Source organism: Ixodes scapularis, unplaced genomic scaffold, assembly GCF_016920785.2.
Source record: "Ixodes scapularis isolate PalLabHiFi unplaced genomic scaffold, ASM1692078v2 ptg000754l_1___fragment_2___debris__unscaffolded, whole genome shotgun sequence".
NCBI classification, from domain to species: Eukaryota; Metazoa; Arthropoda; class Arachnida; order Ixodida; family Ixodidae; genus Ixodes; species Ixodes scapularis.
In genome coordinates, this window is record NW_024610031.1 from 169,986 (window position 1) to 184,195 (window position 14,210).

Below are 14,210 nucleotides of genomic sequence, written 5' to 3' on the forward strand. Positions count from 1 at the left end.
ACAGCATATCTACTGCACAGATTCTTCTACTCTTATCACTTTCCCACTCGGGAAGTAGTGTGAAAGCTTTATTTTTTCGAATGAGAAGAGCCGTCCCCCCGCTGTGCGCGACAGCGTTAGACTGGAAAAGGCTGAAGTGTCTCTCAAAAAACAAAGCCATTTCTTGTACCTGTAAATCGGAGGCGAGCTTCGTCTCCTGTAAGAACACAATATCGGCCTTCCTTTTCAGTAGTTCGTTGAGTACCCATTGTTTTCTCTTCCGCACAATTGGGCTGATGCAGTTTAGGGTTAATACATTAAACCGTTTTTTCATTTGTTAGCTAAGAAAGAGGTAGGAAGCCTACAACCCTATACTGACGCGCTCGAACTAGCATGGAGAAGCACTCACTACGAGCCGCGGTAGAAGGTTCGTGCCAGGTTCCGTGCTAAGAGTCCGTCTCAAGGCGGTTGTCCAGAGCCGCACGGAGCGTGGGCGGCTTGCGCCGTCCGCGACACGGCGTGACCAGTTTCGAACGCTGTTGGGTTGGCATACCGTCCTCTGCCCCAGGGCTTCGGTCTTGCTCGTGCGGTCGCTTGGCTGGTGTAGCGGCTCCCGCTACCATGGCTTCGTCCCGCATTTCGCTGTCAGAGAACCCACCATCTGGCTCTGGTATCTTGGCTGTAAGTTGCGACTCTTTCCCCGGCGTTGTAACAGGCACCTCCATGCCACCTTGTTGTGGTTCCCCAGAGGGAGCGTCCGAGGGGAGCTCGACCTGTGGAGAAGGTTCCCTGGTTCCAGACGTCGGCATTTCGGCAATCCTCGGGGCAGCAGGAAGCGTCCTTACGGAGGCGTTCGCACTGGCAGCTAGCTCGGCTTCCGCTTCGTCCATAATAAGGTCGGTGTTCTCGTCCGGAAGTGGTCCGGTCGTTGCCACTGCGTAAGATCTGACGCAGTTTTCCCTTGTGTGTCCGTAGCGGTGGCAATCGTCACAACGGGGGACGCAAGTAAGTAACATTAAGGTTTTAATGGCGCAGCAGCAACTGAGGCCATAATGCGCCAAACAAAATGTTTATTAAAACTCAGCAAAACAGATGCTACACTAGAGAAGACTTTTATTACTTGTGTAGATAACCAGTTTTGTTAAGAAAATTAAAAACTCGTCTAAGTGGTACTAAAGCACTGTCACCAAGTAAAAACATAGGATGAAAGGGTAGATAGTCTCTAAAAAGTTCAGGAAAAGATGATACGCGCAGTTGATGATAAAACCTACACTCCCATAGAATGTGTAAAATTGTAAGTAATTCCCCACAATGGGCACGAAGTGCAACTTCTACGCTACAGAGGAGGTACATATGTGTCAGACGTGAGTGGCCGATTTTCAAGCGACAAAGCATAACCTCAAGACGACGGTTTCTGTGAAATGAACTTTCCCAGATGCCTATCATTGGTTTAATCACGTGGAGTTTGTTGTTGGTTTCAGTGTCCCATTCTAGCTGCCAAGTCTTTAAAATAGATTTCTTTAAAAGTGGTTTAAAATCCTGATAGGGCAGGCCAAAAGATGCTATTGAATCTGTGGCAGATGCAGCCAAGCGATCCGCACTCTCATTCCCTGCAATTCCCACGTGACTTGGTACCCAGCAAAATTTGATATTACTTCCAAGGCGCAGAGCTCTGTTTACTTTAAAACGAACATGTTGCGTAAGTACATTCTTTGTGGAAACTCTGGAAGAGATAGCAGCTAAGACGCTTTGTGAATCGACAAAAATGACTGCGTTCAATACACTGTTATCCAGAATATGCTCAATGGCTAATAAAATACCATAGAGCTCTGCAGTGAAGATGCTTGCCATTGAGTCAAGCTGCACAGCTCTTCCAAAGCCAGTAGAATAAACTGCGCAACCAACGGAACATAAAGATTTCGATCCGTCGGTGTAGTATTCGGTGCAACCGCTAGATAACCTTTCTTGCAAAGATAGAAACTCTTGCTGAAGAAACTGTGGAGCCACGGTCTTCTTACTGTATTTGGTAAAAGACCAGTCACAACATACGGGTAGCTCGTTCCAAGGAGCAATTCTCTCCATAGATTTTAGTAAGTTAACACCACTTGTGGAAGGGACAGGGAGGTTGAGAGAGCTACAAATACTTTGAACTCGAAAACCTAGGGGGCGCACAATTGTTGGCTTGTTTTCAAACAAATTACAGAACTGAGGGATTTGTAAAATACTATAAGCAGGGTTTTTCGGATCCGAAAGCACTTTGTAATAATAACACAGGCTCAAGTACTGTCGGCGTTTTTCCAGAGACATTTGATGCGTGTCCACATACAAGCTTAATACGGGTGACGTGCGAAATGCCCCAGTGGCTAGCCGGAGTCCGAGGTGGTGAACTGGATCCAACATCCTTAGAGTGGAAGGTCGTGCCGAACCATAAACAATCGCTCCATAATCCAGACATGACCGACCTAAAGCATTGTACAAACGTTGGAGGCATCGTCTGTCAGAACCCCCAAGATATATGTGACAGAACCTTAAGAATGTATGAGGATCGCAAGCACTTTTGCTTTACTTCCTTTACATGAGACTTGAATGTAAGCTTTCTATCGAAGACCATGCCTAAAAATTTATGTTCCTGCTTCACCGATATTCCTATGTTATTCAATTGTAAGATTGGGTCCAAGGTCAAACCTCGTCGCAGGGAAAACGGCACACACACAGTTTTCTCTGGGGAAAACTTAAAACCATTTTCATTTGCCCACTTGGTCATTCTGTTTATTGTGAGCTGCAGTTGCCGTTCACAACTGGAGAGGTTGCAGGACGAAAAAGATATTTGCACATCATCCACGTTGAGTGAGTATGAAACAGATGACGGTATAACTTGAGCCAGACTGTTTGTCTTAACTGCAAATAAGGTGGCACTTAAGACTCCGCCTTGGGGGACACCATTTTCTTGCAAGAAGACATTGGATAAAGTCGAGCCTAATCGGACTTGAAATGTACGCTCACTTAAAAAATTCTGCAAGCAACGAAGCATACGGCCACGCACTCCACAGTTGTATAGATCTCGAAGGATACCATACCTCCACGTAGTGTCATATGCCTTCTCTAGATCAAAAAACACCGACACGCAATGCTGCCGGTGTACAAAGGCCTCACGTATGACGGTCTCAAGTCGGACCAGATGGTCCATGGTAGACCGTGCAGCACGAAAGCCACACTGCTTAGTGTCAAAAAAGTTTTTCTCTTCCAAAAGGAACATAAGGCGGCGATTTATAAGCCTTTCATAAGTTTTCCCCAAGCAGCTTGTAAGTGCTATGGGGCGGTAGCTGGTAGCCAGAGAGGGATCTTTTCCAGGTTTCAGCAAAGGTATAACATGGGCACCTCTCCAAGAATGTGGGAAAGCAGCAGCTTCCCATAGGTAGTTGAAAAAGGACAACAGGTGGGACAAAGATTCATGAGACAGGTGCTTAAGCATCTCGTAGTGAATTCTGTCTGGCCCAGGTGCAGATTGCTTTTTTAGGCTGAGAGCAACTTCCAGTTCACACATTGTGAACGGTCTATTGTATGCAGCAGAGTTGAAGCCTGACATAGTGATTTTCTGCTTCTCAGCGGTAGACCGGTACTTTAAAAACTCCGTACTGTAATTGGAAGAGCTGCAGACATGCTGAAAATGTTCTGCGAGGAAGTCTGCTTGTCCTGTTAGAGATGCTGAGATTGAAGGAAAAAGTGGAATCCTGAAAGCGTGGTACTGCCCACGAACTTTTTTGAGACGATCCCATACTCTTTAGCAGTAACAAAACTATTTAAGGATGAAACATACTTTGTCCATGAAGCCCACTTGGCCCGTCTTCGCGTCCACCGAGCTTGTGCTCTTTTTTTCCTAAACTCTATCAAATTACGGAAAGTTGGATAGCGACGAAAAGTTCCCCACGCCTTGTTCTGGCTTTTCCGAGTGGAAGTACATTCCTCATTCCACCAGGGCTTGCACCTCCGGGGAAGATTTCCTGTAGTCTGTGGAATTGAAGCAGAAGCAGCATTTATAATGCATTCTGTAACGTAAAGCGTTGCATCCTCAGGACTCATATAAAGAAACAAGGAAGGATCAAGTGTAGCTTCTAGACCAAAAATAGACCAGTCGGCCTTTTCCAACTTCCATCGTGGAAGGCGGGTTGGTATCGATGAAACTGGTAAAACGCTCTCTAAAATTATGGGTAGATGGTCGCTTCCAAAAGGATTGTTTAAAACGTTCCATGAAAAGCATGAAAGTAAAGATGGTGATGATAGTGATAGGTCAATTGATGTAAAAGTGTTGTGGGCAGCACTAAAAAATGTTGGTTCTTTCTTATTGAGCAGGCAGATTCCAGTTGATAATAAAAGCCTTTCAATAACTCCACCTCGAGAGTCTTGACGAGAGCTTCCCCACAAAGGATGGTGGGCATTAAAATCACCAAAAATTAAAAAAGGTTTGGGAAGTTGTTTGATGAGGGCTTGAAGTTCGTGAAGATGCAGTGGAACATTGGGTGGTAAGTAGACTGATACTAGAGTGATAAGGCGATCAAGAGGGATGCGAACTGCAACTGCCTCGAGTGAAGTTTGTAAAGGAACTTCAGCACATGCCACTCCACTTTGAACCACCACTGCTACACCACCCGAAGGGTTCGAGGAATGGCGGTCCTTCCTAAAAACTTGTTGATGACGCAAAACCTGCGTGTGCGAATCAGTCAGGTACGTCTCCTGTAGGCAAATAGCAACAGGACGGAGCTCATCAAAAAATGAATTGATGTTATCTATGTTACGTAGAAGGCCGCGACAGTTCCACTGCATAATGCCTATATGCTTAGCCAGTGCAAAGGTGAATATAAAAACTGGTAAAAAAGTAAAATGAGGTGACTATGGCTTAAAATCTATTTTTTTGCGCGGGGCATTTTTCTTTTTTACAGCCTCTTTCTGCTGGCCAGTAGAGTCACTGGTGGCAGAAAGAGAGGAGTCAGATCCAGCGAGGAAACTTTCCTCGCCAGACTTGGGTCCACCCTCGTCCATAGGCTCTTCAGGGGGAGCCGGAGGAAGACCCGGTGGGGTTGGTAGCCTTAACGGCTCACTAGGTCTCTGCTGGGTCGAGACGCGGGGTTGTCCCCGGCCTCGAGGAGGCAGGGAGGAAGGGGCGGCGGGAGGTGCCGCCCCCTGCTTCAGGGTGGACGTGAAAGGAACAGCGTCCACCGTGCGGTTGGAGTGCAGTGCAGCTGGCACTGTACCCGCGGGTTTCAGAGGGGACACTGGCGGGAGACACACCCCCCCTGGAGGGGTCTGTGTTTCCGCCGATGCCATCACGGGTCGTGCGGGTCCCCTGCGCACGACCTCAGCATACCCTCCTTTCGATAGGAAGGAGAAACGTTTTTTCGCCTCATGGTAGGAGATGTTTTCTGTGGTTTTCAAAGTATTTCTTTTTCTTCTTTCCATTTTGGACAAGAGCGCGAGTACGCTGGGTGACGGCCATCACAGTTGACACATTTCGGTTCACTCTCACAACTGTCAGCAACATGCTTTTTACTGGAGCACTTCGCGCAAGTGTCGCTTCCCCGGCAGCTCCGTGACCCATGGCCGAAACTTTGGCACTTAAAGCACCGCTGGGGATTCGGCACAAAGGGGCGAACACGGCACCGAAGGTAGCCTGCCTTTATGGCCTCTGGGAGAGTGGTGGTGTCGAACGTCAGTATAATGTGTCTCGTTTTACGTTCTACACCCTCACGACGAAGGGTGATGCGACGAGCGGCAACAACTAATTGGTCTGAAAGGCCTTCAACGAGTTCTTCCTCAGACGAGTCAATTAGGTCGTCCTCCGAGATAACTCCTTGAACTGTATTAAGTCTGTGGTGTGGAGTAACGTTTACTTTGTATTCAGACACAGCGTTGAGAGAAAGAAGGGCATCACTTTGCTTTTTGGTGCTGATCTGAACAAGAAGATCACCGGATGGCATCTTTTTTGAAGAGTAATTTTTACCAACGATTCCTTCCAGTACCTTGGCGACTAAGAAAGGGGACAGTTTGGCAAGTGGTTTTTCTTCTTCAGAGTGTAAGACCAAGAATTTTGGAAATTTTTCGAGTACTTTGGATGTTTCGGGAGTGACTTGAGCTTCGGTGCGGCCCCTTTTGGGGGGCCGATCAAAAGGTTTAAGTTTGGAACCCATATAAAAGGGGAGGGTTTTCGGAAACTGTGGTGCACTAACGCTTCATAACAAGAATGGCTTGGCTGAAGACGTTACTCTATTAGTGCTGCCCAGTCTCTATAACCAAGAGTGGTTCTGGACAAGGTGTCTGTCGCCACCCAAGGTTAGCCCTTGCCGCCAAAAGAGTTGAAAAGGAAAGAAGAGAAATGAGAAGAGTGAAAAGGAGGAGAAGACAAGGGTGAAAGTAGAGAGGGGATAGTAGAAGGGGTGACTAGACTGAATCATCCTGGCCGGGCCTTACCAGGACTCCCGTCTACGACAAGCAGGGGCCGAAGTGGTGTATTGCCTCACCCGGGGGGCCCCGAAGGGTCCAAACCTACCCCGGGTTCGGCTCAACCACCAGGATGCCCTTTTCCCCGGACACGGGAAAGCCACGCACAGCCATACGTGGGCGGGCGAACCCGCATGGCTCGGGGTCCGTGGAGACGCCACTCTCCAAACACCTGCTTTCACAGGTGCCCCCTGCGGGGCAACGGGGGACGCGGCAGTCCTTTCGGATGTGGCCGGTCTTCTTACACCGGAGGCAGAGCGGGGCTCGAGCGGGCACTAGGACGAGTGCAGAGCTGCCGAAGAAACGCAGTTGATGGATGCGGGACGCTTTCTTTACTGACGCCTTCCTTCAGAGTGATCCGAACAAGCCTTGTTGTTGACTGGACTCCTTGAAAACCTTGGGCTCTCCACGTCTCACGGGTTACTTCGTGTACTTTGCCATATGGCTCCAGTGCTCGTTGAACTGTGTCGTCGGGCACGTGATAAGGTACCCAGTGAAGTTTCAGACAGGTTTCCGAGTTCTTCGGGTCAATGAGGATACATCGCTTGCCTTTGACAGTCAGTTCCTTGGCGGCGAGCAGCCGGTTCCTCGTTGACGCAGAGTGGAAGGTGACGATCCACATGTGGTTCATTTGATAGGCGCCAAAAGACGCCACGTCGCCGAGGATTTGCAGTCGTTGCAGTTCTTTTCGAAAGTCCTCAATTCTGTACGAACGGCCGGTTACGTCGCAGTGTAGAGAAACAGAATTCACAGTGGCTGCTTCAGAAGGCAGAAGTATCTTCTAATCATCAGCAGACGAGATACCGCGGCCGGCAACGGCCGTTATCATCGCTCCGTCGGAGCTCGCCATCCTATCGACCGATCGCTGCGAGCGCCGGCAACAGAATGGTGACTCCACGGCGGCTCCACGCTCCTGGCTGACTAAGGTGTGTCTCGTGCGCGCGTCGTTGCACACGTCACGTCGCAACCATCTGGCTGACTAAAGCCGTGGCCAAGTGCGTCATTGGGCACGTGACGGTGCAGCCAATGGGGAGAAGGTGGCGCCACGTCATGTGTATAAAATGAACGCGCTGTCTCCCGCACATCACACACCGAATCAGCAAAAATAACGCATGTCGAAAAAAATAAATCAAAAACTTGTAATCAAAGGGACTACAATGCTTTGGCAGTCCCGCACGTAAGCTATCTTAAGTGTCGGTGCGGAATTTCCTTTTGTATGCTTTCGCCACAGCACTTCAGACACATCTATATCAGGAAAAAATGGATTATTAATGTTATTATTAACTCACGCGCACTTGTTGTCGTAATATTTATTTTTATTTTTACAACATGTACACGGCAGAACCGTCAAGCGGTCCGGATCATCCAAAGTTCAGTGTGTCTTCACATTCCTATGGCCGTCTGCACGTTCACGTTCAAATGGCAAAACACCGTAGATCATCTTCCCTTTTCAAACGACAACGAACCGTAGACCACGTGAAAATATGTGTACGCAGTCTTCACGATTATTGCGAAATCAAATAGTCATAGATATGTAAAGACTTATGAACTTAATGGATGTTCAGGCTGGAATTGACTCACTGTAAACAGTAAATACCAGGTGGTGCTGGTCATTGTAACTGGTAGAACACGCCGACATGTTATGTCTGATTTACATGATCCGCTTCTGCTTGAAATGATCAGTTTCGACATTGAGCACCGCAGTTTCCGTCTACAATTATCTTGCTGCAAGAGGGACCTCGCGACTAAAAATAGCGAGCAGAATCTCATTCGGAATCTTTAGGCCATTCACAAAAACTATGAAAGCCCGGCTACCCTCTCCCTCTTACCGGCGGCCGGGCCACTGAGTCATGGAGAGCGCTTGTCTGTGGGTTGGCGTTCCTTGAAACTATGGCGCGCGCGAGCCAATAGGAATGTATCCATCAGTTCGCTGTTACAGACTTCAGGCTTCGCTCCATAGGACAGGGAAATTTAGGTGCCGTTTGGCGCCGCTTCACAAGCTGATGACGCCGCTTGGCTCTATGAAACAGTTAACGCTTTCGCATTAAAAAACAAAAGCAGGCCAAAGCACTGAAGTTACCTATAGCCACTCCTTCCAGAAGGTATGTGCGGTAAGCGAACCTGCGGCTTCCAAAGAATTACATTATTTTTATTTATTGCATATAAACGTATGGTTTGACTAATAAACTTGATGAACGTCATTGAAAACATATATTCGAAAGATTTTAGGCGCGTGGTGCGCTACAGTTACCACTGAAATAACGTGATCTCCTACGGCCTTTGCACCGCGAGTAGTTGCTCCCTGCGGTGGCAGCTTGGAAGGGTCAATGTAACCCTACCGCTCCTACAACGCTTTAATTTCTGCTGAGAAGCACGTCCTCTTCACCGTATTGTCCTCTTTGCTCCGGGGTTGAGTTGGATAAGTTTTTAGAGTAATTAGACCTACAGGTCGTGAGGCGGGCTGCCTTCAGGGACTTACGCGGAACGTCTTTCTCTTCGTCTCCTTAAGAAACAAGTTTGTATAGACAAGCACTTCATTATTGTAAGCCGAAACTTATTTCAATCGGCTCACTAAAGTTATTTCAAGCAAGTATAATTCCAGACAATTTTAATCGCAGTGGTCGGGAAACAGTTGTTCAGGATGGCTCAGGCGGCGTTGGGTATGGTTGTGTGGTCGTACCCCTACGCGGCTAAAGAAGTCCCATTGATCCTCGGCAAAAGTGAAGGCCACAAGGAAACCGCTCTCCAGCGCAGTCATAGAAGAACATGGCAGGGCAGCACTGAGCATCTCGCTTGATTTCATTTCGCAACACTCATTGCGGGGACTCCGTGACATGAGAGAGATGCGCGAGGAAACTTCACGAGTTGTGATCCTGGGCCGGCTTGCTAGAACCCTAGCTAGAACAGCGTCTCACCTGAGACTGAGTGAAAGAAAGCAGTGCAAAGGGTGGAGTGCGCGACTGTATTGAGACGCGGCTTGAGTCCCGCTCAGCTCGAGCGCTGGCTTTGACATTGCTTTCTTTTCCACAGCCTCAGCTGAGACGCTCTTTCAAGTCGGACCTGTCTTCTTAAATTAGTTGCAAAGGACAAGTGTCGTTGTTGGTGTAAAGCGCAAATTGGATGCTTGGAATCGTTGCATTATTAAACCAACACCATAAAAGTCGATTGTCTGACAATGTTCTTAATCGAATAAATGAAATAAACATTAATCCAAAGAAAGACGACCTAGGGTGCTATTCTGGTCGCAAATGGGTACCTTTCGAGTTGTGACGTATCGAGAAAGAAGGGGCGGAGCCTCAAACTAGAATGATTATTGTTTGAGGCTCCGCCCCAACGTTCGGGTTCACGCACGCGGTCAGCTAGAATCTGACGATCCCCCTACGTCGCGATGACGTGTCCACGCAGTTGAGGCGCAGAAATCCCCGCATTTCCCTCTGTTCTTTTTGTTATCTTCTTTCTTTCCTCCGGGAGTCAGAACGAGCGAATAACGGAGAAAAGGCTACCTTCCGGAAAATGGAAGGAAACAGAGAAAAATAATATGATCTTTTTATAAGATATGAAAGATTATTTTAATAATTATGACGTAAAGTAAATTTAGCTAAGATATCTCAGCTTGTTTTTTCGAAGACTTTCGCTACGGTCTTCGAAAACAAACATGGCGAAAACCGTGGTAACGACCGTGTGGTGTTTGTGTCTCGTTTGCGTGTTTCGTTGTTTTCCCTGCTTCTGCACGATACGGATGGCATTACGAGGCACCGATCATCCTTTGAGAAGCCGCCGTGAACATAAGCTGCAAATGAAATTTCCTGTTTGCCTTTGAAGGAGTCTTCAAATGGATACAAAGCTGACGACGACTCTGTGGTAATATATGACAAGTCATGAGATCGACGCAGAGTGCAACGGTTGTGAACATTCTGTGGATGATGCAGGAAAGTTTCTTCGGGCAGTTTTAATAATGCTTTGCTCCCTTTGCTGACTGCAGTGATTACGACGGTATAGACCTTTTTCGCATAACCTCAAACCAGCCAGTAACTGACGTACCCTCGACCTGGTGCATTTTCGGATTGCCCGCTGACACAGGGTATGCAACCGCCAAGGGTATGGGCGAAAAGGCTTAAAAACGGTCGGCATGCATGAGTTAGTTCCGAATGCTCCTTTTTACCGAGCTGCAATTTCCGAAAATCTACAGTTGTCTGGCTACCACTGCGTTGTCGATGGATAAATAATTTTAAAAAGCATAAGAACAATAGCAGCAAGTATGCCATGAGCACAAGAAGCTGCAGCGCGAGTGTGGCTGCAATGTTATCGAGCTTCGCAATTTCCCCAAGAATCCTTATTTATGAAATCAGCCGATTGCGAGCTTGAATCGTGAGAGATTCGTATCAGAATCAACGTCACGTTTAAGCTCACGACCACTTCGTCTACGACAAGAGGACCTATTTTAATTCCCGGTGCAGGTGGTTCAATTAGGTTATCACTGCAAGCCTCATGGTATGTAAAAGGTATGAAAAAGTTGACATGGCACCACTCAAGATGGAGCTATCGAATGTCGAGAGCTTACCCGCATAGACTACATTAAACTGCTCATATATACTTCGCTGTGGAAACTCAATCAAAACACCCCACCGTCTTCGTCCTCGTTCTCTCGAGGAGGCAAGGTGATGGCCTGGGGATAGACAGCTGGATTCAACCGGACAAGCTCCAATCAAGTTATTGCAGCCCACCATAGCCAAGTCTATCCAAGTTCCCCCCATACCCACACCGTTGCCTACCCAGATAGCTGTGCTGCCAGAACTAGCCGGTATTTTCTTTTCTAAGCCGCTAAACGGCGTCGTCGGCGCCGCAATTCTCAAGATGGCGGCGCCGTTAAAGAAAAGGTCTATAGTCTCCATAAGCCATGCTCTTCTCTTTCGGCGATGAAGAAATGGACGCGACGGCATAATCTTGGGCAGTCGTTTTTACTTATTTTTATTTGCAAAATAGCTCGTGCAAAAAAAAAAAAAAAAAAAAAAGAAGTGGCTTTGACGTTTTTACATGTCCCTACATAGGCACCTCGCTATCCCATTGGCTTCATTGCGCGTGACGATTCAACGCTATTTGCCATGGAAACGTTCGTGAGCCTCTGTTTGCCGCTAACCTCTGTTTGCCGCTAACCTCTGTTTGCCGCTAACAGTCATTTTTCGAGTTCGGGTTGTGACGACAAAATGACGTAAGAAAAAGAATGCACGAGACTATTTGCATTGTTTTAACTCGACAACCGTACCCTTGGCGACTTAAACTCGAAAGAACATGGCCGCGATGCTCGTCGGATCGACCGCGGCTGGGGTTTGACATGCGATCGGTCACTTGATCAACGCGCACAGGAATGCTTTCGTGCTGTTGGATGAGCCCATTCGGCAGCAGGACGGGTCTAAGAGCAGGGGGGCTATGTTGCGCTTTTTGCACTCCCAGGAGACTAGGGAGAGGGAAGTGACGTCAACGACACAGCAAACGCAGATTGGGTGTCGATTTCGTTTTCTTCTGTCAACATCCAATCTGCGTTTGCTGTGTCGTTGACATCACTTCCCTCTTCCAAGTCTCCTGGGAGTGCAAAAAGCGCAACATAGCACCCCTGAGTGAGCTGGCGTTTAACGTCTCCGATGTAACGCTTGGCGAGATGCACAACTTGGCTTCTATTTGTGCCGGTGTTATGAAGCTTGAAAGTGGTGGTGTTGTTGTGGCTCGTACGGAAACCTTGTTGAAATTATGAAGACGGTAATAGACCTTCATTCAGCGTTCCCGTGCATTAAGATTCAAGACCTCATCTTGACACAAAGGGAACCACGTTTCCGCGAGCACGGAGGCAGCAGCCAACGGTCTGAGAAAGAATTGTGCCGCCGCCACGACCTCCAGCGATCGCCCCAACGGCAAGAAAACCATCGACAAGCTCATTGAGGTTTGTGTAATGCTGACTGCTGATTTATCGGACGACAAAGGTGAATGATGTAAAACGGAACGTAAGTTTGCCAGCGTTTTGCAAAACGAATGCGTTTCGTTGAAAATTTAATTTGTGGAATTCGTTAACGCCTTGAAAGTTTGACGGGGACTGCATTGTGAACGCAGGCTTCACACAGGTGTTTTCTACAATGTGTGCTTTGACTGCATGCATATAAAGACAGAAACACTGCCTATATGGTGCATAAAAGAAAAAAATTTCGCTTATCTTGATAATGTTGATTATATATTGAGTGCTGTTGATAGTAGTGGTGTAGCCAGGAACTTTTAAGGAAGTGAGGGTGGAGGGGGGTTGAGGTGGCTGGGATGCTCATGACTTGGGGTGCGGGGGGGATGGTGTCGAAATTCGTGTGTTTATTCTAGGGCCAGCCGGATTTGGGGAGGGAAGAAGCGAAGCCCCAGAAGCCCCTCCCCCTCCCCCCCCCCCCCCTGGCTTTGCCACTGGATGATATCATAAGGGGAGCATCCTACATTCACAGGCTGCTATAAGCATGTGCATAACCACTGAGCTCGTACCACAATGGCAAGATAGTTGCTGACATTGTTCACGTTACGTAGCAGTTCTTTCTTTAGTACATATGCTCGCTTTTCCTGCACACATCTACTCTGCCTCCGCTTGTCGTTTATGCTTGATGGTGATAAGTCAACAGTGCGTATTTTCTCTGCATCACAGGCAAATTTCAAAAATCCAGCTCACACTACTCTTTAATTTCAATGAGTTTGTCACTTTTGAAACGACAATCTATATAATTGGTATCATACCCTTTACATTAAACACACGTGTGTTGAATTTAGGACAATTGTATCTTTATTGTTTCTCGTGGTCACGAAGATGACAACCATCCACAAGATTGCACTGGCTAAATTTCTCGTCTACAGTGGGTAACAATGTTACCATATACTCTGTGAGACTAAACTGCTGCTGTGTAGACAAGTAACGATTCATTTTAGCACATACCTGTTCGCAGTTCATTGCAGGGCATCGAAAAGTGTTCTTATGACTGTCCGATGACTCACATGCAATTCCAGCAGCTTGGCGTGAAAAGGTAAAATATCTAATTGATACAACCAAAAAGCCATCAGCAAAACATCCAGATTTTATTGCGTGATTGACAGTAGCTACAGGCCGCAACAAATTGTCAACTGAAGACATAGGTACTAAGCGTGCACTAACTTTGAAGTGGTAGAAACCCTGAAGTTTTAACGTCAACTTACCACCATGTTGTTAATGGCAAAGTGGTGTTTGCGGCAAAGTGTTGGAGTCCTTCAGAATGGTGACGGTCTCCTTCAGACCGATGATGACGGTGACGAAGGTTCAGTTAGAGTCTAAATTTAGTCAATGCACCCCACGACGTCGGTGTGCTTGTCGTGGTGGCGACGAAAGCCTTCTTTCGCACATGCCTCAGCTGCCTCGGTCCGGGGTTCGTCTCTTCCCAGCCGGTTGACAGCGACACTCGCGACGGCCGTCACGGCTCTGATCATCATCCACTGGGCATTCGCTATGTGATCATCGGTGGCAACCGCGCCCTTGTAGTTCTCCGCTGCGAAAAATCTCAGTGCGATTCAATTAGAAGCTGCTGCTCGACGGTCATCACTTCTCATCGTCGCCGTCTCTCGTTGCGCAGCTGGTCACACTGCGATCACACGGTGCTTTTCGGCAAGCGGTATTCTCGTCAGAAACAGTTGTCATGCATCGCGAAGGCAACCGGGTGCTCGCGGAAAACCCGTAATTGTACGGGTTGGTC

General features: G+C 47.7%; 1 pseudogene; it reads right to left on the reverse strand.

Annotated features, from left to right (window-relative positions):
* Window positions 1-425: 425 nt before the first annotated feature.
* LOC120839706 lies at window positions 426-13,438 on the reverse strand (annotated as a pseudogene).
* Window positions 13,439-14,210: the final 772 nt, after the last annotated feature.